Below are 25125 nucleotides of genomic sequence, written 5' to 3'. Positions count from 1 at the left end.
GGTCTCTCTGCACAGGGCTGGCTGCACCCGGCACCGGCTGCCACTTAAAGTAGCCGGCCAGGGCGTGGGAGGGGGCAGCTGCTTGGGGGTGGTCCCAGGCCCAGCTCCACGCCTCCATTTCCTGTGGGGCCCAGCCAACACTGGGAGGGGTCCAGCTAGGGTGGGAGAAAGGAGGGGGCACCCCCCCCAGGGCTGGGGACACTGGATCCTTTCAGACCTGAAGGCCCCCTAGTTAGGGGAGGGGCCGCATGGGCCTGGAAGGGAAGCAGGGTCTTCCTCTCCCCCACCTTCATTGAGAAGTTCCTCTTTTCGCAAGGGCTTTTGGTGTCAGGCTAGCAGGGTGATGCCGATGGAGGGGGTGAGGGGGAAGCCAATGGCTGGGAAGTGGGGTCAGAGGTGAAAGCTGGCTGGGCAGCCTGTCCACTCAGTTATAAGGACCGTTCCATCAAACCAGCCCCTTTCCCAGAGCACAACTGAGTTGGGGGCTAGAAGCAACTGGCAGCCAGCCAAGCAGACTCAGTGTCCACACCTGGAGGCCATGGATGGACATTTAGCTTTGGAGGTTGCGTCTCTGCATCTGGAAGGTGGGTGCAGGCCAGGACCATTCTAAGGGCTTGTGGAGCGCATCCACCGTGCTGTGGAACGGGAAGCTGCCAGCCCAGGACTGAAGGGTTAAGGAATTAAGAGTAGGACAAACTTGACCGGAGGATTACCTGCAAGTGGGAACTGCTTGAGAATAGGGAGTTCTGCATACTGGGCTATAAACAAAGCTGGCTATCTTGCTTAAAGAATGTAACAAAACAAGTCTCCAGGTGTGCCTGTTTTTGTGCTCGTACTCACAGCTGTTGTTTTTGTGTGAGAAACGAAAATAAAAGGTCATGGAGTTAACAGTGAGGCGGCTGTTTGCCTGAGCGAGCAGTAGCCTCTGTCCTCCTTTCATGCGTCCATCTCGCTGGTCTCATCCTTGCTCTGCAACAAACATCGAAATACAACCCAGGACCCTGCACCCAGCATTCCTGCTGCAAGAAGACGCTCTTCTCTAAACAGGTGTCTACTTTAGGGACGATGTCCTGGGTTTGCAGACTCTCAGTCCTGTAACAATGACAGAGTCAAAGGTGAGGCTCCCAGTGGAAAGCTGGGTAGTCACTTCTGGCTATGACGGGGTGGTGGTACTATGTAGCTGGAGGAAGCCTGTGGGGAGGGATAAATGAGAAGCTGCTCTGATTGAGCAGAGCATAGTGCCTGTCTGGGCCCATGGAGTGAGCTTCCAAGAGGTGTGAGCCACTAGCAATCCTTCCCTTAAATCTTTCAAGTATCCCTCTGAAGAAGAAGCTGCAAAAAATAGTACCATTTTCCAGGTGGTAACTGAGGCTCAGAGAGTTCCAGTAACTTGTGCAAGGTCAGAAAGCTTGGGGTGGGGGGTACCTCGGGGTCTCAAGATGAGACCCTGTGCCCTGCTCTCCTTCCATCTTTCCCTCTTATGGTACAAAAGGAAAGGAGAGCAGGACTTGCAATCTGAGCTGAGTTTGGACCCCTACAAGGGACAAGTAAAGGAGCAGGAGCTGTCAGAGAGAGAGGCCGATTCCAACTAAGCACAGAACATCCCATGCCTACCAGCAGCCACCATGCCAGCTGCTGCTGCAAATACCTTGAGCCTTACAAAAAGCTGAAGTTCCCATTTCCTAGGAGAGGAAACTCAGGGTTTTGAGGTGGGGGGGCTGACCTGGCTGTGGGCGCACAGCTGACCCAGGGCAGTCTGCTTGTCCATAGCCTCTTGCTGCAAAGAGAGCAGAAGACAGCCTGGGATTGGGACAAAACCACCAAAGACGAGGACCAGAGGTGAGGGGAAGAGGATGGGGACCTGGGCATGGGGCAGGGTGGGGGTCAGCCGTCACCCCTCCTTGCTGAGTTTGTCTGGAGAAATCCCATCCTGAGCCTGGGAACCCATTTTCCAACCCAGAGTAGCATCATGCTGGGCCAGGCTGAGGCCCCTTCCAGTCCTGACATTTTTTGCCCTCTACTTTTCCAGTGTCAGAAGCCCTGGGCAGGGATCACAAGCCGTGGCCTTCCTGTTTTGTAGGTAGGATGTGTTCTCTAAACATCTTTAGCAAGATGACATAGGAACTGTCTCTTGGGCAGCCTTTCAGACAGGGCAGAATTGTGCTTGGAGGTGGGCAAGCAGCAAAATACAGACTTGTTTTTCTTCTGGAAAGAGTCTGCGCTCTCCCTCAGTGGCAGGGCCAGGTGCGTGGACCTCCTTAGCAGATTGGCCGTCCAAGTCCGGTTTGAAGTGCCCCAGGGCTTCTGGTTGTGTTCATAGAACAGGATTCAAATTCAGGTTAGGAAAGGAAAACAAGCCCCCAGTTTTCACTGCTTGCCTTGGAGCAAGGAGACGCTGCTATGCTGGAAAACAGGAGTCATCTGTGCCCCTGAAAGCTGGAAGAAATGTGCTGCTCAGAGATCTGACTCTGCTCTGCCCCAGGACACGGCATGTGGTTGTTCAAGGAGCTTCTTGGGTGGAGCAGAATAGCTCAGAGCTGCAAGGAGGCTCGCAGGCCCTCACGTCATTCTTTAGGGCACGTGTTCGTCTAATAAGGAGCTCACAGTCCAATGGCGGGGGCAGACAGGGACCATGCGATGCTGATACAGTGCACTCTGCCATGCCCAAGGGAAGCTCCCTTGGCAGGGAGAGGGAGACAGGGAGCTCCTAGAGGAGAGCATGCCCGCCACTGATTCCCCAGAGAGAGGGGCATGAGCAGAAATAGCCTGTGCAGAACCCAGAGGTGGGTGAGCATGCATACTGGGAATCCCTGCTCCCCTTTGTCCCATGTAGGCTTCCCCTGCACCCCTGTGCATGATATATTGAGGGACCTGCATTGCATCTGCCTCCAGTGCTACCCTGCTCCTCCAGCACAGGGGTCTGGCCCTTTTCATCTCAGCATCTCCAGCACCAGCTGGGAGATCAGATGCCCAGGAAGGCTTTGCTGAGCCACCTTCATGGTTGTTCTTGTTACCTCAGGGGCGAGGAGACCCAAGCCCATTGAGAAAGCCATAGGGCACAGCCCAAACAGGGTGTCAGGAGCCGCCAGGGAATTCTGCACCTGCTGGCAAAGGCCCCTTTTACTTTTTCCCTGCTCCTCTGCTCCTTGCAGCCCCCTTCCCAGGCTCCCTTCCTAGGCCCCCTTCCCAGGCCCCTTTGGGAGCTGGCTGCTCAGTCTGGAAAGTGAATGCTGAATTTTCTCAAAGACAAAGGTCTTTGCCTTCACCTCAACCTTTCTCCTGCCGTCCTTTGCAATCCCAAAGGAGAGGTACCCACTGTGGTATGAGGCCCCCTTAGACCCAGGGAAATGAGCCAAGCTCCAGAGCTCACGATTAGCTGGATGTTTCTCTGCTAGCTTCCAAAGCCATTCGTTGGACACATTTATTCTGAGCCTACTATGTGCCAGGAACTGAGATGGGTGCTATGGGCGGATGGTAGGGACTAAACGGTGAACAGAGGGCTGTGAAGTCCATACATTGCACTGGGCAAGGGGGTGCAGCCATACCGGGTGCTTCTGGAACCCCCAGTGCCTACAGCAGCTCCATCTCAGGTGAGTCCTGAGAGCTGAGGGGGGCGGTGGGGAAATGGGCTGGGCATCGAGAGGCATGTATGTGCGTGACAGAGAGAGGGGAAGGAAAGGGGAGGTGATTGCAATGGCTTGAGCACTGTGCTGTTGGCAAAAGCTGTGCCCAGGCCATTAGGCTCAGATCATGAGGGGCCTTGTACAAGGGCAGATTTTGGAGTTTACACTTGTCCTGGAGGCCACAGGAAGCTGCCGGAGGTTTTTGAACTGCTTTCTGAAGGAGCAGATTTGTGGTTTGATAAAACCATGGACTTCTCCGGGGCAAATGGGTGGGAGAGGGGCCAAGCCCAGAGGCGGAAAGATGGGTGAGGGAAAGGACTCAGTTATCCAGGTGGGCCAAGGTGGGTGCTGAGGCTGCAGGGCTGGGGAGGGGTGGGCAGGTGGAGAGGCAGAATGTACATGCCTTGGTGACTAGTTGGCTGTGGGGGAGGCACCTGGCTTTCTGGGGTGGTACCAGCCCCTTTCCCGGACGGTTGAAAAGGATGGGGACATAATGTGGCAGGTGGCACTGGTTGGCTGAAGGAGAAGGGCCCATGAGAATGTTGGAGGTGGCTCAAGGGGCAGGTGGCCACCAGGTCAGAAGAAGGGGAGACGCATTGGTCAGACGGCACCAGGACTGCTCGGTGGAGTCCAACGATGGGATTTAGAACATTTTCAGCATGGGAAGGTGCTGGGAGAACTGGGTGCCCCCTCTCCTTCCCGCTCCCCACATATCTTTACTCATAATTCTCACCCCAAAGAGGTAGGCTCTTTTCCAGGCAGCTCACATCTGGCCGCTCCCAGGCTCCTGCCGGCGCGTCAGCATGGGGAGCAGGGGGCAGCCTGAGAGACAGCCCCGATGGGTGAGGAGGTGGCCACTTGGGGGCTGAGCCATGGGGACCCCTGCAGGACCCTTGGTGTTACCAGGAGAAGCCACAGAGAGCGAGCAGGTGGCCCCCACATAGACTCGGGTTATGGCTAGTCAAAAAGCCCAAAGGTTGAAAACACGAACAGCTCCTGGGACCATCGGTGGTCGGCCGAGTAATAGTCCCCAAAGGCGCCTGTGTCCTAAAATCCCCTGACCCTGTGAACGTGTCACCTTACATGTGGATGTGATTAAATTAAAGATCTTGAGATGGGGGTTCTCTTGGAAAATCTGAGTGGGCCCAAGGTCATCTCAAGGGTTTATGAGAGGGAGGCGGGAGATTTAGAGTCGGAGAAGGAGCTCTAAGGATGGCAGCAGAGGGGAAGGAAGGAGGGAAGAAAGGGAAAAGAGAGTGCGCTTTACAAGTAGAACTCTTTCCTACTATTACCATCATCTTACAGATGAGGACACTGATGGACAGAGAGTCTAAGGAACCCCTCAAACCATGCATGGTGAGCAATCTCTAGGACTTGCATTTGCCCCATCTGAGTGGCCGTTGATATTTGCACAGGCTATGTCTCACTCACCTACTCTTCCTGCTTTGTTCTCTCCCCTTTTCAGACTGAGCTGAAACATCACCTTCTTCAGGGACACTTCAGCTCCCTGTCCACCCCCCCAGGCTCCTGTGGCCCCATGCCTCCCTCTGCCCTGTCGTAGCACTGCCCACTCTGGTTATGGTTTAATTGTCCATCACCCACAGGCAGCGCAAGAGTCATCTCTGTCTTTGGGTCTGCACACAGAGCCAGGTCCAAGGCAGCTGGTTTCACTAAGGTCATTGTCCACATGATGAGCGACCCACTTGGAACACAGCCCTCCTTAGAAGGTCTCGTCCGAGTGAATGCCACCTATTCGTTGAGGACCCCTCTTGTGTCTTGTGACTCTATAGTTTCAAGTTACAGAACACCCAGCTCAACAAATCAAAGAAGGGATTTTTTGGATAGTGCAACTGGAAAAGGTGGAGGTAGTAAGGGGTTCAGGAATGGGTTGACCCAGGAACTTGGTCACCAATGAATTGTCTCTTTCTGTGCCCCTATTCCATACAGTGATGTTTCAACCTGGCTATGCTACGGGCCCCAGTTATTCTACCAAACACTTATCTAGGTGTTTCCATGAAAGTACTTTGTGGGTGTGATGAAAGTCATAGTCAGTTGACTTCAAGTAAGGGAGCTCATGTGAGATCATCTGGGTGGGCCGGTTCAATCAGTTGAAATGCTTTAAGAACAGAATTGAAAATTTCATGAGGAAGAGGAAGAAGGAATTCTGCGTCTGGACTGTAGCTGCAGCCCACCCTTTCTGATGACTTGTTCTATGGATTTTGGACTTTCCAGGCCAGTCCCCAAAATCATATAAATCGATTCCTCACAATCAATATCAATCTATGTTTTCTACTAACTCGGCTTCTTTGATTGCACTCTGAATGAAAGATATGCCATTAGCTCTACCCTAAAGCTGAGTCTCCATGTGCTCACAATGTGGACTGCCAAGAAACATGCTTTCTCATTCCTCTTCCAAAAGGAAACATCTTTCTCTCGATACAGAAGAAACTCCTGGGCTTCATGCTAGCAGCAACCCTCCAGTGCTGTTCTCATGTCTTCAGGCCTCACATCTCAGGACTGGCCTGTCTTTCCCTGGCCAGCCACTACCTCTCTGCCCCACAGCCATCTCTGGCCACTGGGACCTGCTCTTCCTCCACAGGGGGCAGGCCAGAAGTATTGAGAAATCCTAATGCCCCGAGAAACAACTTTCAACCAATGACTGATGAAATTTGGTACATAAGTAGCCCAATTCCTTCATCCTTTTGGGAGGATAACTCTACACTGTTTCCAAAGTTCTCAGTGGCATAAGTTTTAGCTGCCTACTGTGATAACCTGGAACTGGCCTCCTTCCCTTCCCTTTCTCATTTTCTCACTCAGGGAAAATGTGTTTCCAGGGATCACTCCCAAATAAATGACTTGCGTGCAGTTACTTATCTCAGGGTCTGCTTCTGGAGGAACTCAATGTAAGACTGTGCTACTGGACCAATGTAGCTGTCCACTGTGGCAAGGCAGGTGTGGCTACACACACTGGTTGAGCCCACTATTGACCACCCGGACCCCAGGGCTGCGGCACCCTGGGGGGGGGTAAGTGGAACGGAAACTGGGAAGTCACCACGTTGCCCCTTCCTTTCCTCCATCACTGATGGAGCCAGAGATCTCCTCGGTGGTCCAAGAAGCCTGTCCCACAGCCGACACCTCTCTGGAGTCTCCCTTCCAAAGTTCTATGATGCTTTCCCAGGTGGGCCATTTTCAGCTGACATGCCTGGAAAGAGAAAATCCTATTGGCAAATAGCAAAAAGGCCAAATCTCAGCTGCCCTGGCTTCATTCCCTTCTGTTCTATGCCTTGCGATCTCAACCTTTCAAGTCACCACAGTCCTTGCCTGAGACTCCCTGTTTCCACTTGTAATGGTAGCCAAGTCTGAAACGGCAATAGCCTATCTTGGATGTCCCCTATCACTCAATGTCCGGCCAAAAGCCCAGCAGCAGCTTCTGGTCCACAGAAAATATCACACAAGACCACACAGAGCGTCTGAAGGGCTGAGGTCAGGGCCAGCCTTGGAGGCCACCTCTGAGCCTGCCCATTCCTGCCCATGCTCTGAGGTTGGAGACCAGGAGCCGGCAGTGCCTGTGCTACTCTGGCTTCAGGGTGACAGTCGGTATGTTTTGGGGAGGGGGGGACATTGAACCGCTGGCCGGGATGTTCCATCCAGTGTTCCTGTTGACATGATTATTCCTTTGGGTAAAAGCAATAAATCTCCTGTTGTTTATGGGACATGTTTTTGACCTTCTTACTTTTGCTCTTGGCAAACCCAAATGGAAAGTTGGCCCACATGGCCCAAAATGAAGGAATGAAGACAAACACCACAATTGGGCTTGGCTTTGGGGTAGCGATGATGAAGAGAGTCCTGTATTTCAGAATAGAGACTCCTCCATGAGCTCGCCACGCATGGAGACAAGCGTTAATGGCAAATAAGCTTGCCCAGACATTTTTCCCTGGGACTGTTCATGCAGAAAGGACTCAGAAAAAGTCTTTCAAGAAGAGCTGGGCTTAGTGGAAAGAGCCGGGCTTTAAAAAGCTGGGTTTTGGAGTAGTACAGACTTCAGTTAAATTTCACATCTGTTACCAAGTGTAGGGAAAACCTCATCTTCTGCTAAGTGGGGTGTTATAGGTCAATTGTGTCCCACCAAGAAGATCTGTTGAAATCTTAATTGCAAGAACCTCTGAGTGTGACCTTATATGGAAATAGGAGCTTTACAGATGCCATCAAGTTAAGGTGAGGTCATACTAGATGGGTGTGGGGGGACCTGATCCAGTATGACATCACAGGTGTCATCAGAGGAGAGGAGATGTCACCCAGGGCAGACACCGTGTGAAGATGGAGACCAAGATTGGAGTGAGGTGGCTGCAAGCCAAGGAGAGCCAAGAATTGCCACTAACCACTGGAAGCCAGGACAAGACAAGGGAGGGGTCTTCAGAGAGAGCATGGCACTGCTCATGTATTTCACACTTCTGGCCCCTAGAACTGTGCAAGGATAGATTTCAGTGGTTGAAAGTCATGCCATCTACGATGTTTTGTTTCGGCACCCCTAGGAAATGAATGCACAAGCTTTATACACGTATTCCATGGAGTTATTGTGAGGGGGAAAGAAACATAAGATAGCTGGAGAGACTGTGGGAGCCGTGCTTTCCATTTGCTTTCTGTTCTTTCTTTGGCAATAGGTCTTGCTCCTTAACTGTCTCCCCCAAATTCTTACCTTCTCTCCCATGGTGATGATGATGTGTCTAAGGCTGGGCCAATCAGAGCCTCTCCTTGGGCCTAACATGTGTACAGAAAGAAAGTCACTCTCTCATTCCCAAAGTGGGACTGTCCCCTGTCCTGGAGAGGGCAAGGCCAAGGCACGCCTAAGCACATCTGGGATGTGGGCTGAGGAAGCAACTCCATCCCTGGTTCCAGGCCCAGAGGCTGAGACCTGCCCCTCTTCCTCAGACTCTGAAAGCTGCCCTGGGGTCATTTCTAGGGACAGAGGCAGCACTTTCCTTTTGCCTAAAGCTGGTTCAGGTGAGTTTTCTTTCTGTCTTTTGCTGATCGAAGAGTGATCCGTTCAGTAACCAGCTGAGTGCCTGGCATGGAGACCATGCTCAGAGCCGTCACTTTCTCTTTGGTGACTCATTCCTTGTGGTAGTCTTTCCTTCCAGTCATCAAATATGGCTGATCTTCTCTCCTAAACCAGTGCATGAACTACATTCCCACCCCCTTAAAGTTACATGTGGCCATGTGAGTTACTTTGCGCCATAAAATTTAAGAGGAGGTGGTGGGCTTGATTCCTGGGCAGAAGCTTTGAGACCCTGGGAATCTTTTGTCCTGTTGTGTCTTTCTCCTTACCACAGACCACCTAAATTGGAGATGGTGGTTGCCCTTTCAGTTCACACACGATGTGGATTAGGGGCTATTTATTACCAAGCATAACCGAGTTTATCCTAACTGGTAGGCAGAATTCTAAAATGACCTCCTCCCCAATGGCCCTCGTATAATCCCTGGCCCCATGAAAATGAGGAGATAACACTCCTGTGGTTATGTAAGTTGTTGGGCAAGAGGGAGTTTACAGATGTAGTGAAGCTTACTAATCAGTTGACTTTGAGTTAATCAAAAGAGATTTCCAGGTGGGCCTGAGCCCATCCTAGGAGCCCTTTCGAAGCACAGCATTTTCTCAGACTGTCAGCAGAAGAGGTCAGAGAGATTCTATGCACGAAAAAGATTCAACCTGCTGCTGCTGGCTTGAGAGTGGAAGGGACCACAGGAGATGGCTTCCAGGAGCTCAGCAAGGAAACAGGGACCTCAGACCAATGGCCACAGAGAAAACCAGATGTGTTGGAAGTGCATTCTTCCCAGAGCCTCCAGATGGGAGCCCAGGCAGCCAGCACCTGGGATTCAGCCTTGTGAGACCCAAAGCTGAGAGCCCAGCTGGCCCCACCAGACTTTTGACCTCCAGAACTCTGAACTAATGAATGAATGAATGAATAAATGTTGTTTTGAGCCATTAAGTTTGTGGTCATTTGTTACACAGCAGTAGAAAATGAATGCATTGACTGATACATTATTGGGAATTATAATTTTTCAACCTAATTACAAATATAACCCCCATATTGCCTCACAATGGCTTATTTGTCAGTTTATCAGACTCAGGATCTCCCAATGACTGGGCTAAACCAACTGTCTCTGCATCCTCTGGGCCCAGCACCTCTGGAAGGGTGCTCTGAGAAGGTGTAAGATTCACACTTTTCAAGCTGTTGTCGGAAGTTTTCTGCCAGGCTGCCACCTCCCGTCAGGCATGGTTTGGGAACTAAGGGCTAGTGCTGACACAGTGCTTGCTGGGTGCCAGGCACTGCTTTTAGGGCATTGTGTATATCAGCCAAAGTAAGCCTCATAAAACCCCATGAGGAATGTGCTGTCATTACCCCATACCCGCTCCACAGATGAGAAGGTGAGGATGAGAAGGTAAATAACTTGCTCAGGATCACAAAATCAATAAAGAGTGGAGCCCAGGTGCAACCCCAGACAGCTGGGCTCAAATCTGTGTCCCTAACCGTTATGTTCTACCAGCACTTAAGAAGAGGGACTCCGTAAATGTCCACTGAAGGATGCAGAAAAGGCAAGAAGGAAGAAAACAACTTACTTAGATGATAAAATGCTGTGTGACTCTGGGAAAGTCCCCACCCCACCCTCGAATCTTCATTTTCTACTGAAAAATAAGGGCTTACTCTATTGGGGTCAGTGTTTTGGGTCTCTTCACTATCCTAAATGTGGTAAAGCCCTCTGTTCCCTCAGAACTGGGAGCCGGTACCAGTTCCAGGAGAGGGGGAGCCCACTAAGAATCAGGCTTCTTCTGCAGACCTGAGTTTCCGAAGCAGCTGGAAAATTCTTTGGTGGAAACCACCTTGTATTAAAGATTAGGTATTTAGAGGCCCAGTTCGATGTAGAGGTTTAAACCCAAACTCTGGAGCTAGAGCCTCTGGCTCACATACCAATGCTGTCACTTGCTAACTGTGTGACCTTCTTTATTTCTGCATCTGTAAATCAGAGACCACACTTGTACCTCTGTGAATGGACAAAGAGAGACTTCAGTGGGTGAACATATGCAAAGCATTCATCAGTGCCTCGGGTACAGTAAGCATTGCGTGTCTTGTCATTATTATTTATTAGTTGACTTCTGGCCCCATAAGCAGAGTCCCCTCCCAGCCCCACGCTTTCACAATCACTGCGAAGGGCCGAGAGTCAGGGGCACGCTCAGATTGAACCCCAGGAGCTGGCCCAGGACTGGGGTCCTAGTTGCTGGGCAAGGGTATGGACTAAAGGGACAAATAAATGATGTCCATTCTTTCCTTTTTGCCCAATTCACAGACAGCAATTTGGCATCCGACCTCTGCCCCTTCAGACCTCCCTTCGCCCTCCCAGGCTCGGGGGCTCCAGGTCCTATGAGGCAAAGGCTTCCTCCCTTGGGCAACGTGTTGGGCATCTTGGCCTCCGTCCTTTCAGGAAACCCTGTGGCCAATACTCACACTGGGCAGGAAGTGGGCGAGAATAACTTAAACCTTGCACAGAAAGCAGTTCAGCTCAACTGGCTTGGCCTCTCCACAGTGCTGGCAGGCGAAGCCGTGTTAAGTGTGACCCCCTCTTATTTTTTTTTTTTTCAAAAAGCTCCTTTCTTCTCCTCCATGAAAAGGCCATGTTATCTGAGAGCAGGGCTTGCCCACGGCATGGAATAAGGAGAGGAGGAGATGCAGTTTTGTAGCACTTAACAGTTGTCAATCCCAACACTTCTTTCTTTCTTTTCAACTACCCCAAGGAATGAGTATAAAATCCCATTTTATAGCCAGGGTTGCAAGGTGTGAAGGAGTAACATGATTTGCCAAATTTATGCTGATGGTGACTGATGGGGCTGGCAATTAAACCTGGGTCTTCCTGATTCCAAAGTTGCTGGTCTTTGTGGTACAGGATGTCCCTGGATCTATTTCATTTACTGATGACATTCAGAACACGCTGAAACTCATGTGGGCTTCCAAAAAACTTCCAAAAGACCTATGGGGCTTTGTAACTTGAGCTAAATTCACTGTTGCACAGGAGATGTAAGGCCTATACATGTTGCAAAATCATATCATTCGAACGCTTCAGAACACAGAAGAAATAAAAGCAGGATGAGAACACGTATGGTGCTTGTTTCCAGGCAGGCTGCCTGGATTTCACACTTCGTTACATAATACTGCTTCATAATGCCAGTTCAACACCATGGAGCGCCTGGCTTTTATTCATTATTTAGCTGTTCGACTGATATTTATTATGTGGTGACTGTGACCCTGCAACTACAAAATTAGTCTTTTGAGAAATGAACCAGGAAAGTGTATGGCAATAAATTATGTCTTTTTCACCAAATTCACCATAATGACTTAAATGTGGGCATCAGACATCTACAATGTATCAGAATCCCTCCTCTCTCATGGCTGCCTGCTGCGCCTGCTGTGACCCACCTCCATCAGGCTCAGATTCACTGGGCATCAGGATTCTTGTTTCCCCAATAAGATCTTTGCTGTTTCCAGATGAGGTCAGCCTCCTGCCTTTCCCCACAGACCCCCGGCCTTACCGGTGCTGCTCATCATCACATGTGATTCTCTCTTTGCTTGTGTACTGCTCTTCTTCCCTGGGTGCTTCTTATGTCATTTGTGGCTGGATCCTGAGATCCCAGCACTGCAACTGCTTAAAAAATACTGTTTCTTCTGCAATATCTGATGAATGAATGGTTGAATGAACTAACTCATATGTTTGTCTTTGATGGATACACTTAACCCTGACTTTTTTTCCTCATTCCCCAAGTCTCATGGCTGATAAATCTTCTTTCAGGAATTCTGGCAAGATACTGCAAGACTGTGGAGAGGGAAGGGAATATTGGTTAGCTTTTGCAGCATCACACACATCCCCAATTTGCAATGGCTTAGAACAACAGCTGTTTTTATGTAGCTCGTTGTGTGGGTTGGCTGGGAAGCTCTTCAGGTCTATACCAGCTCGGCTCACCTCTGCTGGGGTCTTGGATGGATCTGAGGTCAGAGGGCAGCTGGCTGATCCAGGAAGGCCTTACTCAGGGGTCTGCTGGCCGGCCAGCTGTCAGCTTGAGCAACAGAGGTGACTGGGCCATGTGTCTCTCATCCTCCAGCAGGCCAGCTCAGGCTTCTTTATTTGGGGGAAGGGAGTATCTCAGGATTAGAAACAGCAGGAGAACAAGCCTCCATGTACAAGCACTTTTCAAGTTTCTGCTTATGTCACATTTGCTGTTGTCTCACTGGCCAAAGAAAGTCAAAGTCCAAGCCCCGAGTCGGCGGGGAGAGGACGACCCAAGAGCATGAATGCAGAAAGCCAGAAACAAATCGATGGCTGTTTCTGCAGCAATCTACCTACTTAATCCCTTAATGGCTTATGCTTCCCTTTTCCTAGCAGTTGAATCAGTAGCTCGTGGTTGGCCTGGAATTGGGCACATGTCATAATTGTGGTTGTCCATCATCTTTCCAATGACTTTTTTTTTTTTTTTTTTTAATTTTGGGGAAGATCGGTAACTGGCTGCATCCTGCCCTGTTCAATTCTCTGGGCATCCTAGGGATCTTGTTAATTGAATATCCTTTAATAAATTCCCTGTGCTTATACAATGTAGAGTTCTCTCTGCTCTTTGCAACAAAGAATCCTGACCGTTATACATCAATGTAACTCTCACTTGTAACATGACATAACATAACATGACTTTCCTATCTCAATAGTTCTTTTTTTTATTAATTAAAAAAATTAACTAACAAAACATTTAGAAATCATTCCATTCTACATATACAATCAGTAATTCTTAATATCATCACATAGATACATATTCATCATTTCTTAGTACATTTGCATCGATTTAGAAAAAGAAATGAAAAGACAACAGAAAAAGAAATAAAACAATAGAGAGAAAAAAAAACTATACCTCACATGCAGCTTCATTCAATGTTTTAACATAATTACATTACAATTAGGTAATATTGTGCTGTCCATTTCTGAGTCCTTGTATCCAGTCCTGTTGCACAGTCTGCGTCATTCAGCTCCAATTACCCATTATCTTACCCTATTTCTATCTCCTGATGGTCTCTGTTACCAATGACATATTCCAAGTTTATTCACTAATGTCGGTTCATATCAGTGAGACCATACAGTATTTGTCCTTTAGTTTTTGGCTAGTCTCACTCAGCATAATGTTCTCTAGGTCCATCCATGTTATTACATGCTTCATAAGTTTATTCTGTCTTAGAGCTGCATAATATTCCATCGTATGTATATACCACAGTTTGTTTAGCCACTCGTCTGTTGATGGACATTTTGGCTGTTTCCATCTCTTTGCAATTGTAAATAATGCTGCTATAAACATTGGTGTGCAAATGTCCATTTGTGTCTTTGCCCTTAAGTCCTTTGAGTAGATACCTAGCAATGGTATTGCTGGGTCGTATGGCAATTCTATATTCAGTTTTTTGAGGAACCGCCAAACTGCCTTCCACAGTGGTTGCACCATTTGACATTCCCACCAACAGTGGATCAGTGTGCCTCTTTCTCCGCATCCTCTCCAGCACTTGTCATTTTTTGTTTTGTTGATAATGGCCATTCTGGCGGGTGTGAGATGATATCTCATTGTGGTTTTGATTTGCATTTCTCTAATGGCCAGGGGCATTGAGCATCTCTTCATGTGCCTTTTGGCCATTTGTATTTCCTCTTCTGAGAGGTGTCTGTTCAAGTCTTTTTCCCATTTTGCAGTTGGGTTGGCTGTCTTTTTGTTGTTGAGTTGAACAATCTCTTTATAAATTCTGGATACTAGACCTTTATCTGATATGTCGTTTCCAAATATTGTCTCCCATTGTGTAGGTTGTCTTTCTACTTTCTTGATGAAGTTCTTTGATGCACAAAAGTGTTTAATTTTGAGGAGCTCCCATTTCTTTCTTTCTTTCTTCAGTGCTCTTGCTTTAGGTGTAAGGTCCATAAAACCGCCTCCAATTATAAGATTCATAAGATATCTCCCTACATTTTCCTCTAACTGTTTTATGGTCTTAGACCTAATGTTTAGATCTTTGATCCATTTTGAGTTAACTTTTGTATAGGGTGTGAGATATGGGTCCTCTTTCATTCTTTTGCATGTGGATATCCAGTTCTCTAGGAACCATTTATTGAAGAGACTATTCTGTCCCAGCTGAGTTGGCTTGACTGCCTTATCAAAGATCAAATGTCCATAGATGAGAGGGTCTATATCTGAGCACTCTATTCGATTCCATTGGTCGATATATCTATCTTTATGCCAATACCACGCTGTTTTGACCACTGTGACTTCATAATATGCCTTAAAGTCAGGCAGCGTGAGACCTCCAGCTTTGTTTTTTTTCCTCAAGATACTTTTAGCAATTTGGGGTACCCTGCCCTTCCAGATAAATTTGCTTATTGGTTTTTCTATTTCTGAAAAATAAGTTGTTGGGGTTTTGATTGGTATTGCGTTGAATCTGTAAATCAATTTAGGTAGAATTGACATCTTAACTATATTTAGTCTTCCAATCCATGAACATGGTATACCCTTCCATCTATTTAGGTCTTCTGTGATTTCTTTTAACAGTTTTTGTAGTTTTCTTTGTATAGGTCTTTTGTCTCTTTAGTTAAATTTATTCCTAAGTATTTTATTCTTTTAGTTGTAAATGGGATTCATTTCTTGATTTCCCCCTCAGCTTGTTCATTGCTAGTGTATAGAAGCACTACAGATTTTTGAATGTTGATCTTGTAACCTGCTACTTTGCTGTACTCGTTTATTAGCTCTAGTAGTTTTGCTGTGGATTTTTTAGGGTTTTCGACGTATAGTATCATATCATCTGCAAACAGTGAGAGTTTTACTTCTTCCTTTCCAATTTTGTTTCTTTTTCTTGTTTAATTGCTCTGGCTAGAACTTCCAACACGATGTTGAATAATAGTGGTGATAATGGACATCCTTGTCTTGTTCCTGATCTTAGAGGGAAAGTTTTCAATTTTTCCCCATTGAGGATGATATTAGCTGTGGGTTTTTCATATATTCCCTCTATCATTTTAAGGAAGTTCCCTTGTATTCCTATCTTTTGAAGTGTTTTCAACAGGAAAGGATGTTGAATCTTGTCAAATGCCTTCTCTGCATCAATTGAGATGATCATGTGATTTTTCTGCTTTGATTTGTTGATGTGGTGTATTACATTAATTGATTTTCTTATGTTGAACCATCCTTGCATACCTGGGATGAATCCTACTTGGTCATGATGTATAATTCTTTTAATGTGTTTTTGGATTCGATTTGCTAGAATTTTGTTGAGGATTTTTGCATCTATATTCATTAGAGAGATTGGTCTGTAGTTTTCTTTTTTTTTGTAATATCTTTGCCTGGTTTTGGTATGAGGGTGATGTTGGCTTCATAGAATGAATTAGGTAGCTATCCCTCCACTTCGATTTTTTTGAAGAGTTTGAGCAGAGTTGGTACTAATTCTTTCTGGAATGTTTGGTAGAATTCACATGTGAAGCCATCTGGTCCTGGACTTTTCTTTTTGGGAAGCTTTTGAATGACTGATCCAATTTCTTTACTTGTGATTGGTTTGTTGAGGTCATCTATTTCTTCTTGAGTCAAGGTTTGTTGTTCATGCCTGTCTAGGAACTTGTCCATTTCATCTACATTGTTGTATTTATTAGCATAAAGTTGTTCATAGTATTCTGTTATTACCTCCTTTATTTCTGTGAGGTCAGTGGTTATGTCTCCTCTTCCATTTCTGATCCTATTTATTTGCGTCCTCTCTCTTCTTCTTTTTGTCAATCTTGCTAAGGGCCCATCAATCTTGTTGATTTTCTCATAGAGCCAACTTCTGGTCTTATTGATTTTCTCTATTGTTTTCATGTCCTCAATTTCATTTATTTCTGCTCTAATCTTTGTTATTTCTTTCCTTTTGCTTGCTTTGAGGTTAGTTTGCTGTTCTTTCTACAGTTCTTCCAAATGGACAGTTAATTCCTGAATTTTTGCCCTTTCTTCTTTTTTGATATAGGCATTTAGGGCAATAAATTTCCCTCTTAGCACTGCCTTTGCTGCGTCCCATAGGTTTTGATATGTTGTGTTTTCATTTTCATTCGCCTCGAGATATTTACTAATTTCTCTTGTAATTTCTTCCTTGACCCACTGGTTGTTTAAGAGTGTGCTGTTGAGCCTCCACATATTTGTGAATTTTCTGGCACTCTGCCTATTATTGATTTCCAACTTCATTCCTTTATGATCTGAGAAAGTGTTGTGTATGATTTCAATCTTTTTAAATTTGTTGAGACTTGCTTTGTGACCCAGCATATGGTCTATCTTTGAGAATGATCCATGAGCACTTGAGAAAAAGGTGTATCCTGCTGTTGTGGGGTATAATGTCCTATAAATATCTGTTAAGTCTAGCTCATTTATTGTAATATTCAAATTCTCTGTTTCTTTATTGATCCTCTGTCTAGATGTTCTGTCCATTGATGAGAGTGGGGAATTGAAGTCTCCAACTATTATGGTAGATGTGTCTATTTCCCTTTTCAATATTTGCAGTGTATGCCTCATGTATTTTGGGGCATTCTGGTTCAGCACATAAATATTTATGATTGTTATGTCTTCTTGTTGAATTGTTCCTTTTATTAGTAGATAGTATCCTTCTTTGTCTCTTTTAACTGTTTTACATTTGAAGTCTAATTTGTTGGATATTAGTATAGCTACTTCTGCTCTTTTCTGGTTGTTATTTGCATGAAATATCTTTTCCCAACCTTTCACTTTCAACCTATGTTTATCTTTGGGTCTAAGATGTGTTTCCTGTAGACAGCATATAGAAGGATCCTGTTTTTTAATCCATTCTGCCAGTCTATGTCTTTTGATTGGGGAATTCAGTCCATTAACATTTAGTGTTATTACTGTTTGGGTAATACTTTCCTCTACCATTTTGCCTATTGTATTATATATATCATATCTAATTTTCCTTCTTTCTATATTCTTCTCCACACCTCTCTCTTCTGTCTTTTTGTATCTGTCTCTAGTGCTCCCTTTAGTATTTCTTGCAGAGCTGGTCTCTTGGTCACAAATTCTCTCAGTGACTTTTTGTCTGAGAATGTTTTAATTTCTCCCTCATTTTTGAAGGACAATTTTGCTGGATGTAGAATTCTTGGTTGGCAGTTTTTCTCTTTTAGTAATTTAAATATATCATCCCACTGTCTTCTTGCCTCCATGGTTTCTGCTGAGAAATCTACACATAGTCTTATTGGGTTTCCCTTGTATGTGATGGATTGTTTTTCTCTTGCTGCTTTCAAGATCCTCTCTTCCTCTTTGACCTCTGACATTCTAACTAGTAAGTGTCTTGGAGAACGCCTATTTGGATCTATTCTCTTTGGGGTGTGCTGTACTTCTTGGATCTGTAATTTTAGGTCTTTCATAAGAGTTGGGAAATATTCAGTGAAAATTTCTTCCATTAGTTTTTCTCCTCCTTTTCCCTTCTCTTCTCCTTCTGGGACACCCACAACACATATATTTGCGCACTTCATATTATCATTCAATTCCCTGAGCCCCTGCTCAAATTTTTCCATTCTTTTCCCTATAGTTTCTGTTTCTTTTTGGATTTCAGATGTTCCATCCTCCAGTTCACTAATTCTAACCTCTGTCTCTTGAAATCTACCATTGTAGGTTTCCATTGTTTTTTTTATCTCTTCTACTGTATCTTTCATTCCCATAAGTTCTGTGATTTGTTTTTTCAGACTTTCCATTTCTTCTTTTTGTTCATTCCTTGCCTTCTTCATGTCCTCCCTCAATTGATTGATTTGGTTTTTGAAGAGGTTTTCCATTTCTGTTCATATATTCAGAATTAGTTGTCTCAGCTCCTGTATCTCATTTGAACTATTGGTTTGTTCCTTTGACTGGGCCATATCTTCAATTTTCCTTGTGTGATTTGTTATTTTTTGCTGGCATCTGGACATTTAATTACCTTAATTAGTTTATTCTGGAGATTGCTTTCACTTATCTTACCTAGGGTTTTCTTGCTAGATGAGTTTGTTGTCTATCTGTTCATTGACCTTCAGCTTTTTCTTGGCCTTTAGCTTAAGTTTTGTTTAACAGAGGGTAAATTTTCAGCTCTTATTTTCTTGTTTCTTGTCCTGCTTGTAAGGTGCCTTTTCCCTCCCTACCCTTAGGAGGGTCTACATAGGTATTACAGACTCCAGCCGGGTTTTCCCAGACTAAGCTGGCCTCCTTTCAGGGGGAAGGAATCACCTGCATCAGTTTTCCCTGAGTGTGAGACTCAGCAGGTTGAAAGAGTTTCCTGTGAAGTCTCTGGGCTCTGTTTTTCTTATCCTGCCCAGTATGTGGCACTTGTCTGTCTGCGGGTCCCACCAGCAAAATATGTTGTGGCTCCTTTAACTTTGGAAGGCTCTCCCTGCTGGGGGCGTGGTGGAGACAGAGGAAAGGTTGTAGGCTGGTTTTAATGGCTTCAAATTGCAAAGCCCTGGGATCTGAATTCTTTGAGAGAGGGATTCCACCTGAGTTGTGTTTCACCCCTCCCATGCGGAAGGTTCAGGTGGTAGACAGCCCTGAAAGCAGCCTGTTTCTGCATTTGGGGCAGTTGCAGCCTGTGTAATCCTGGCGCTGAGTCCAGAGGCAACCAAGCCTCCGTAGAAACAGCCTCAGAAGGCTCTGTTTTGTTTCCTTTCCTCTTTTTCAGTTAGCCCAATAGGTGACTTTCGCCTTGATCAGTTTCGCCTGAGCTGGGGGCCTATTTTTAGTAGTCAGAATTTGTTTATTAATGCCACTATTGGTGTTTGGTTGGACTCAGTCCCTGCTACTGTTGGAGACTCTTTCCTTTCCCTCCGGGAAGCCGCCTGTGGGGGAGTGGCGCCGGCCACCGTGGCTTGGGGAACTCACTGTTCCGAGACTCGCAGCTGGTCCGGAGACTCGCAGCTGGTCTGGGAAACCACCTGTGGGGAAGGGGCGCTGGCCGCTGGCTGCCGCGGCTTGGGAACTGGCTGTTCTGAGACTCACAGCTGGTCCATAGACTTGCAGCCAGTCCGGGAAGCTGTCTGTGAGGGAGGGGCGCCGGCCGCCGGCTGCCGCGGCTTGGGGAAGTGCGCACGGCTCGGGGAACTCACTTTTGCGGAGACTCGCAGCCGGTCCAGCTGGTCCAGACTGGGGTACGCTGTGTGTTTGGTCTCTGTCGTGGCTCCGGGAGCTGTTCTGTACTGTTTCTGGTTATTTAGTAGTTGCTCTGGAGGACGAACTAAAACGCGCGCACCTTACTAAGCCGCCATCTTGGCCCCTCTCTCAATAGTTCTTATAAATATAAGAATAATATATGCTAAAGGCACCTGAAAACTGACAAATACAATGAGCACAGGGACCATGTTTTATTCCCTACTGAATACCCAACACATGGCACAGTACCTGGGATATAGTAGGTGTTCAGTGAATACCAGCTTAAAATGCTACAATCATAACAATTTATGCTGTTAATCATCACTGTCAATAACTCCTTACCCCCCACAGCAGATCCCTTTTGGTTCTGATTATGCAAACTGGGTACAGGTGTCTCTGAAATCAGAAAATAAATACCATAATTGTTAGTCAGACTAGAAAATGGTGATATTTCCTACAGAGAAATTAGGGCCAGGTTCTCTCAGCCAAAATTCATATACGGGTAGAAGGAATTAAACTTGTATTGCTGGTATTTTGATGCAAAAGTGTAGAAAATTCCACTCAACAGAAAAGCAACAGAAACACTGTTTTATAATTATTAGATTAAATTATAATTATTAAATGTTTTATAATTATTAAATATTAAATGCCAAGACAAGGGTGGCATTTTTAAATTGAGCACAATAGAGCTGCAGACTTTGAATATATCATGTTGCAATTCGCATTTTTTTGTGAGCTATCACAGGGTTGTTCAACGTCATTGCTATTGGCATTTGGGATGGATAATTCTATGTGCATTTCAAGATGCTTAACAGCATCCCTGGACTCTTTTTTATGTGATTCTATTAGCAATCCTCCCCAAACTGTGACAACCAAGAATGTTTCAAAGATTGAGAACAACTAGGCTAAGCAAAATTTCTCATGCTACCAGATCAGCAACTATTCATATTTATCGAGCTGTTGGCAGGCATTGGGCACTATGCTGATACTTTGATTTGAAGCTTGCAACAATGCTGTACGATAGGAAAGATTATGCCCATTTTATGAATGAGGAAACTGAAAGGAAGTGACTTGTTCATGGTGAATGACAATAAATGAAGGACTGGTCTGACAGCCAGTGGTGGGCTTAGATCACAAACAGTTCTTGTTTCAGAGGCCAGAGCTCCGACCCTCTTCCTTGGCTCCTGTCCCCACACTGCTACAGAGAACCTTGGTTCATTGCATCTAAATGTCAGCTGCTCTGCAGACAAAGGAAACCGACCTAGACGGGGATGGCTTGAAGGGCAGCAAGGAAGAGCTCTGAAGGATGAACTTCCACAGAGCAAACAGAGCATTCCTGGCTGTGTTAAAAAGTTGGTGAAGATAAGGATGGTCCTCTGTGAGAGAACAATTCCAGGGCACTCTGAGGACTCAAAGATTAGCATGTCAGCCCGTACCAGCCTGTTTCTGCCTCTACTCAGCCAAGGCACTGCTTTTGTTGACCATTGCACCTTGTTCTTCATTCCTTTGTGAATTTCTTGAGGGTCAGTGTTCTGGTTTGCTAGCTACCAGAATGCAATATACCAGAAATGGAATGGCTTTTAAAAAGGGGAATTTAATAAGTTGCTAGTTTACAGTTCTAAGGCCAAGAAAATGTCCCAATTAAAACAAGTCTATAGAAACGTCCAATCAAAGGCATCCAGGGAAAGACACCTTGGTTCAAGAAGGCTGATGAAGTTCAGGGTTTCTCTCTCAAATGAGAAGGCACATGGCAGACACAGTCACGGTTTCTCTCTTGGCTGGAAGGGCACGTGGTGAGCACAGCATCATCTGTTAGCTTTCTCTCCTGGCTTCCTGTTTCATGAAGTTCCCCAGGAGGCATTTTCCTTCTTCATCTCCAAAGTGCTGGCTAGTGGACTCTCTGCTTCATGGTGCTACAGCATTCTCTGCTCTCTCTCTGAATCTCTCTCATTCTCCAAAATGAAGTCCTCTTTTATAGGACTTCAGAAACTAATCAAGGCCTGAATGGGTGGAGACATGCCATCACCTAATCCAGTTTAACAACCACTCTTGATTAAATCACATCTCCAGGGAGATGATCTGATTACAGTTTCAAACATACAGTATTGAATAGGGATTAAAAGAAATGGCTGCCTTTACAAAATGGGATTAGAATTAAAACATAGCTTTTCTAGGGTACATACATTATTTCAAACCAGACAGTCAGCAAGGGGACATGACATTTTTTTTCTGTACCCCTGGAGCCTAGCATGTATTAGACAAATGTTTGCTGAGTGAATGGACGAATAATTGAAAGGGGATGAGAGAAAGGGAGATAGAGATAGAAATATCTCTTTTTTTCTCCAACTCTGTGTATTTGTATCAGATTACAGATAAGTAAGTACAAGATTATGGTTTTAATATTGTTATACAATGTAAAATTTGGCAAATTAATGAGCCAAAGTGTATTATATGTTTGAGAGCACAATGAAGAGATTATTGGGCATAGCTTGGCAAGATAAATACTTCTGTACCTTATCTGGCCATTTATCATGTATATATGCAATATGTATGTATATTTGTATATGTAGATACAAATACATACATATATGTATACTCACAGATACACACACAAACACACACGTTTATTCCCAAATTAAAATACTGGTATAAAAAAACCAAAGTTTGATTTAGGATTAACTACTTTTAAAAAGTCTATTATAAAATTTCATCTTTATTCAAAGGAGAATTGTAAAAAAAAAAAAAAAACTCATCAATTTGCTAAATACACATGAATTTCCAAGGCAATTAAAATGAAATAAAATTTCTATTGAAATATTCCTGCTTAGTTGATACTTAAGTGGTACTATTAAACTATGGGGAAAAACATTTTGAAGGTTGTTGAGAATAAAAATTCTACTGAGCATAACCATACCCTCTAAATTAAGAATAAATATTGTTATAGTAAGACAGCTGATCCATCTCTATCTATATCTATCTATCTATCTATCTATCTATCTATCTGTCTGTCTGTCTGTCTATCTATCTAGATGGGTGTTGCTACATCTCCTTGGTTCCTTCTGCCACCTCCTCCACTCCCAGCCCCACCTTTGGGTAAGACAATGCCAGTTACCACTCTGTTCCCAAGTGACCCACATTTCTGAGAAACAAAATGGAAGAATAATTCAACATGAGCTGATCCAAATCCATTCTGATTCATGAGCGATCCCTATAGTATTCCATTGAAACCAACCAGCTGCTCATCTGTTCTTTTGGTTTACTGAAGGCCTGTTATGTGTATACCACGTTTCAGCTGTAAGGGGGTAGAAGGAGAGCCACAACTAGTACTCAGCCGATCAGGATCCGTTAAGTTATAGACTAAGCTACTGAACAAGAAACTTCCACATTCAAAATATACTCACCCAAGATGATGCATGAAGATTTTTTTCTTAGCGGTTCAGACATAGGCAGGTGGTCCAAGCCAAGCAGGGAGTTCTGCTCCACCAGGTAACCTAGGCACCCAGGGTCCTTCCATCTGTTAGTCCTCAGGGCATTGCCCTCACTGGCTCACACTGTCATGTCCTGTAGACACATCACCCTCACATCCTATCGGCTGGAAAGGAATCACCTGGCCACTCCGACCCGCAAAGGAGGCTGGGAAATGTCTCTCCAGGCAGAAAGCCATGTGCTCAACTAAAACTGAGTGTTCTGTTCTTAAAAGAAAGAAGGGGTGAAGGGATACTAAAGCATGTTGTAGTGTCTGCCCCAGCCCGACTCCCTCAATCTTTCATTTTAAGGTAGCCCAAAGAGAGGAAGTAACTTTTCTGAGGTCACATGAGATATGACAGTAAAACTTTGAGGGCTTGCCTCCTTGGCTACAGTTTCCTCCTCAGTATCCTGTCTCTTAGCAAACATGTATTATTATTTCCGTCACATGTGGCTCCTGCCTTCTAAGAAAACATTCTATTCTGCCCAAGATAGATTATTCAATACACCACTGGTTTCTAATCCTGTGATTAGAGTGGGGTGGGGCAGATCCACAGAGTCTTTTCAGGAGCCATGAACATTTTCGGCTCTCTCCACATAAATGTTTGAACGTACATACACGCACATACACACACATGCATGCACAAACGTTCAAACAGTTTCACATTGTTCGTGACAACTCCCGGAAGCCTCTAGGAATCCCTGCAAACCAGGCAGGAAGACAAGAAGCTCATCCCATGGACAGTGGATAGATGGAGCCTACCTTCAAACACAGCCTGGTTCACTCTCCAGCTAGAATTCTCCTGCCACACTTGATTTGAGGTCACCATGGAGCTACTATATAAATTGTTTTAACGTGAGAATCGGAAGCTCAGAACTGTTAGGCTACCAAGTTCCAAACTATGAAAATGCCTCTGGGGAGGTTTTGTAATGCCAAGAAATACAGACAGGGCACATTAGTAGCAATTTACGGGCCCTTATTTTGAGTGAGTACAAACACACACACACATACGCTCACAAAGACACAATAGTAAAAGGATTACTTTGAAACCATTTTTAAAATCATTTAGAATAGCTTGTTACCTGAATGAGGTGATTGGCAACAGTAAGACTGGCTCTGCAAACCATTCCTTATCTTGGTGTGCCACAAAACAGCCTTTATCATATTTTCCCCCTTTATAATGCACCATGCTGCCAAACAGAACATATTGAAACAGGATGCAAGCAGACTGTATTTACTCCAAGCGAACCAGATTCAAGTTTTAAATAAAACAGGCTTAACCTAAACAATAACAAAATCTGACCCAACAGACTCTAAAGATATTGGCTTGGCACAGAAGAGACTTTGCCCCGGGGAGTCACATTAGCCTCTATGGTACCTCTGCGTAACATAAAATTCAATGTCACAGCCAATGGCGTTTATGGCTCCAAATGCAGGTATGATGAATCCTTGATCCTGTTCTCAGTAACAGGAATAGCAGCCACAAAAATTTACTCATGGAAGTTCAAGTCAGAGAAAGAACCCCAGTTCTTATTTCTGCTCCTGCCTCTGGGATTTGGGAAGCAACCCAAAATCATGTATTCAATTCCTTGTTGAGATTCAGGAAGACTCTTAGACCACAGCACCCGTGACCCTTCCACAGTCAGCCGCCCAGGAAAGCCAGCCAAACCTGGCACAGAGAAGCATACATGCACAGGTTAGAAGACTGCACAAAGCCACATTTGTATGTGAGCTAAGCAAGAGGGCGAAACCTGGGCTGGGCGACTTCCTTCATTCTAGAATATGGCTGAAATCAAGTTCAGCCATTTCCTCTAAAGCAAGATGGGTAACGTCCAGCATTGTGTAAGAAGTAGGAA

At 45.3% G+C, this 25125-nt stretch overlaps 1 long non-coding RNA gene across 1 annotated transcript; it reads right to left on the bottom strand.

Annotated features, from left to right (window-relative positions):
• Positions 1-4956: 4956 nt before the first annotated feature.
• Positions 4957-23565, bottom strand: LOC143663459 (uncharacterized). Its single transcript, XR_013165915.1, has 3 exons — positions 23205-23565; positions 12405-12482; positions 4957-6825 (listed from the first exon to the last, which is right to left on the bottom strand). It is a non-coding gene; the product is annotated as an uncharacterized LOC143663459 (long non-coding RNA).
• Between the last annotated feature and the right edge of the window lie 1560 nt (positions 23566-25125).

Source organism: Tamandua tetradactyla, chromosome 19 (genome assembly GCF_023851605.1).
Source record: "Tamandua tetradactyla isolate mTamTet1 chromosome 19, mTamTet1.pri, whole genome shotgun sequence".
NCBI classification, from domain to species: Eukaryota; Metazoa; Chordata; class Mammalia; order Pilosa; family Myrmecophagidae; genus Tamandua; species Tamandua tetradactyla.
This window is presented reverse-complemented; position numbering and strand designations above follow the sequence as displayed.